This window comes from Aricia agestis, chromosome 2 (assembly GCF_905147365.1).
Source record: "Aricia agestis chromosome 2, ilAriAges1.1, whole genome shotgun sequence".
NCBI lineage: Eukaryota > Metazoa > Arthropoda > Insecta > Lepidoptera > Lycaenidae > Aricia > Aricia agestis.
The window spans coordinates 19,883,703-19,887,938 of NC_056407.1; positions in this window are offsets into that span (position 1 = coordinate 19,883,703).

The following is a 4,236-nucleotide window of genomic DNA, read 5'->3' on the forward strand; positions in this document are numbered from 1 at the left end:
CTTTGTTAAATTAACATTTATCCTGTGATTATTTTTTAAGACTGGGTTGCACCAGAGGTGTGGGTAAAGTTAAAGTTTTTTTTTTTTTTTTTTTTTTTTTTATTTTGGCAACTTGACACAAAGGATGCGTATTGTGCCACAGACAGGGTAAAAAGGTAAGGAACGGCGGAAGGAATAAAAGGAAACGGAATTTGGAAGAATGTTAATTAAAACAGTGTGGTAAATAATTAAATTCTACAATAAACTAAATGACATATAACTTATTCTAAATATTAATATTATTTAATGTTAAGTAATTAGATATACAGTTATATACATATTTATCATTGGAAGCAAGTAGTATATTTACAGAAGTAGGAAATGGAATAGGGATTAAAGATAGTTTATTATACAGTTGGGAATGATCATGGAGGGAACACGATAGGATAATGTGGTTTAAGTCACCTACTTCTCCACAGTCACATAAATCATCATCTTTAACGCCAATTCTCCTAAGATGCGTTGGAATGCACATATGACCCAGTCTCATCCGAATAATTGATGTTGTTATATTTTTAGAGAGGAATATTTTAAAAAACCAGGGCTTAGTAGGGATCTCTGGTTGAATTTTACGATACTGTATAGCTTTTGTTTGGCTACTCAAGGCCCACAACTTATTCCAAGATTTTAATAGGGAACTCCGTGCCAGAGCAGCCAAATCATGCGCATAATTATTAAAAGGGAACAAATCACCACTAAAAACAGCCTCTTTTGCCAATTTGTCGGCAATTTCATTGCCAACAATTCCGCAATGGCTCGGTATCCATATAAATGTTATTGAAAAGCCTTGAAGTTTACATTGATATAGAAGGTTTCTAACTTGGACAATAATTGGATAACAATTTTTTGATTTAAAAGGAAATTTAATCAGGGATTGTAAAGAGCTTAAAGAATCTGTAAATATTAGTGTCTCTTTAAGCCTGCCAAGTAAAATATACTCAACAGCCTTAAAAAGGCCGTAACACTCTCCTGTAAAAACAGATGTTTCAGGCGGAAACTTTACTTTTTGTACAATATTATATTGTAAATGGTAGACACCAACTCCAACACAACTATCTGTAGTATCCTTAGATGCATCTGTATACATGTGGTGGTAACCCTGCCAATTGTTATTCGTGATGTACTTAAATATATTGTTAGCAAAATATGTATCTGTTTTTTGAATGCCAATGTCAAGTCTAATATCTGGCACAAGCGTTAGAGCTTCATATACTGAATCAAATAATGGAAAAGTTTGAGAACGAAAAGTGGGAGCGTCAATTACTAAGAATTTACGATAACTAGTAAGAAGTAAGGGATGAGATTTATGATGCCAGTATTTATTATTACTATGACACAGTTGAAATAAAGTTCTAAGTTTTGGAATTAAGGGATGATTTTTAAATTGATAACAACGAACAAAATATTTATCCGCCAGATATTGTCGACGGAGTTGAAGAGGAGGTTCGCAACATTCCAACTGAAGTGCGTTTATTGGAGATGATCTCATAGCTCCGCAGATTATACGCAAGGCTTTCGCTTGTATTTTGTCCATTTTTTGTAAACCAGTTACGCTACACGGCTCCAAAAGAAAAGTGCCATAATCTAGGACACTCCTAATTATTGCATTATAAATTAATTTCATAGTAAATGGATGTGATCCCCACCAGACACCAGATAAACACCTTAACATATTTAGAAGCCGCTCACATTTGGAACAGATGTAATCGATGTGTGCGTTGCCATTTAATTTTCCATCTAAATATAGCCCTAAAAATTTGACTTTGTCTTTAACGGGAATTGGCACTCCATCATAAATAATAGTAATAGGAGGAGGCATACGCATACGGGTAAATAAGACGACGGAACTTTTATTGATGGACAAGTCTAAGCCATGCTTGTCCATCCAAGATTTTAAATGTTTCAAAGCGCTAATAAGATCTCTACATGCAATATTTATCGAACTATTGATTACATAAATAGCCTTGTCATCTGCATATTGAAGTAATTTTATGATACTTAAATCTAGACAATTTTCTAAGTCGGATGTGTATATATCGTAAAGTAGTGGACTTAAGACTGACCCCTGAGGAATGCCTTTTCGAACAGTTCTAGTTTCCAAAGAGTTATTTAAAATTATTATTCTTTCTATTAAAATATTAATAATGAAATTTACTAAAATTAAAGGCAAACCAAATTGAATTAGCTTTTCCTTTAGGATACTTATAATAATATTATCATATGCAGAATTTATATCCAAAAAAGATGCAACAACAGATTTATTTTCTGTGAATGCTGTGCGTATATCTGTAGTTAATATAGCAATATTATCTATGGTACCTCTACCTTTGCGGAATCCAAACTGTGTATTCGAAAGGAGGTTATGTTTTTCTACAAACCATTCTAGTCTGTTTTTAGCTAAATGTTCCGCAATCTTTAATAAAACCGAGGATAGAACAATGGGGCGATATGATGTAGCCAAAGATGGGGGTTTGTTGGGTTTTGGTACTGGAATAACTTTTTGTTTTCTCCATGAAGTGGGTAAATTACCAGTTATTAAAATTTGGTTTATTAACTTGAGGTAGTATTGTAAAATTTCCTCATCAGCATGTTGAAAGAAAGAATATGGAATGCCATCTAATCCGGGAGAAGAATCTTTTAAGTTTTGTACTACCCCTTTTAACTCTTCTATTGTAAAAAGCGAATTTAGGTCTTCAAAATTTACATTTTGTAAAGGAGGAGGAGGTTCGGTAGAAATAGTGGGAGGAGCTAAATTATCTAGAAACTCAGAAGCTAAAGAGTCAGATATAGGGTGAGATGGGGTAGTGAATGCAGATCTATACCGTCTTATGTTTTTCCATACTATAGTAGGATGAATACCTGGATTTAATGATAAGCAAAAATTTCTCCAACTAAGTAACTTCTTTTTCCGGAATAATTTCTTAGTATCCTTAACGCAATCAAGATATAGCTGATAGTTGGCTATGTTTGGATTTGTATTATATTGTTTTTCAATCTCTTTCCTATTCTTAATGGCAACTGTGCATTCTTGATCCCACCAAGGTGGAGATGGTGTATGATGACGTGAAGTATTTTTTTTTGGAAATGATTCATCAGCAGCTTTTATAAATGCTGCAGTCAAAGCCTCAGCACATAGTGACTCATTTTCTGATGATATTTCAGGAAGAAAAGATAACTGATTACTGAGTGAAGTTTGAAATTTATCCCAGTTAGAATTATTGTTAATATGATACTTTATTGATTCAGACTGATTCGATTTACTTTTATCTTTACCTGGAAATGATAGAATTATAGGAAAGTGATCACTTCCATGACTTGACTGTAACACATTCCAATGAAAAACAGATGATAGATTTGGTGAACATATTGACAAATCTGGTGCACTACAACCTTCATGAGGAGCAGTGCGCCGAGTAGGTTGGCCGGAATTGAGAATACACAGTTTATTATAATCTATTAAATCTAAAACTTCGTAACCCCATTGATTGTCTTTGTGACTCCCCCATGACTGATGCTGTGCATTGAAGTCTCCTAGAATTACTACTGGTTGTGGTAATTGGCTAATAATACTTTTTATTTCAGAGAAGATGCAATATGAAGGATGAGGTATATACAGTGAAACAAAACATATGTTATTTACAGATGCAGCAATGATTGAAAAATCAGAGTGATGTGATGGAAGAGGAATGTGATGAAATGATTGATGGTGTTTGATGAGCATGGCTGTACCACCATACCCATCTGATCTGTCTTCCCTGAGACAAGTGTAGCCAGAAATCCTGAAAAGTGATTCCGGCTTGAGCCATGTCTCTTGTAAGGAAAGAACAATAGGTTTGTATTTATTAATTAAAAAAATAATTTCGTGTTTTTTACTAACCACACTGCGGCAATTCCACTGGACTACGTTGTCCATTGTTGGAAGTGGTATTAATTTGTGATTCAGTGGTGAATATGGCAGCGTTGGACGGTGATAAAGATGATAATGATGTAATCAGTTTGTTTAATGCTAAAATTATTTCTTGTATCGAATCCATGTTAATACCGGGAGCTGGATATGCAGATCCATTATCTCCTAATGGAGGATTATAATCTTTTATTAAGCTATTATGTGTTTGTCTGTCATACCCATTTTGTTGTTTCTGTGGCAATTTTGGTTGTTTGAAAACAGTTTTTTTATATGACCGTTGTATTAAATTC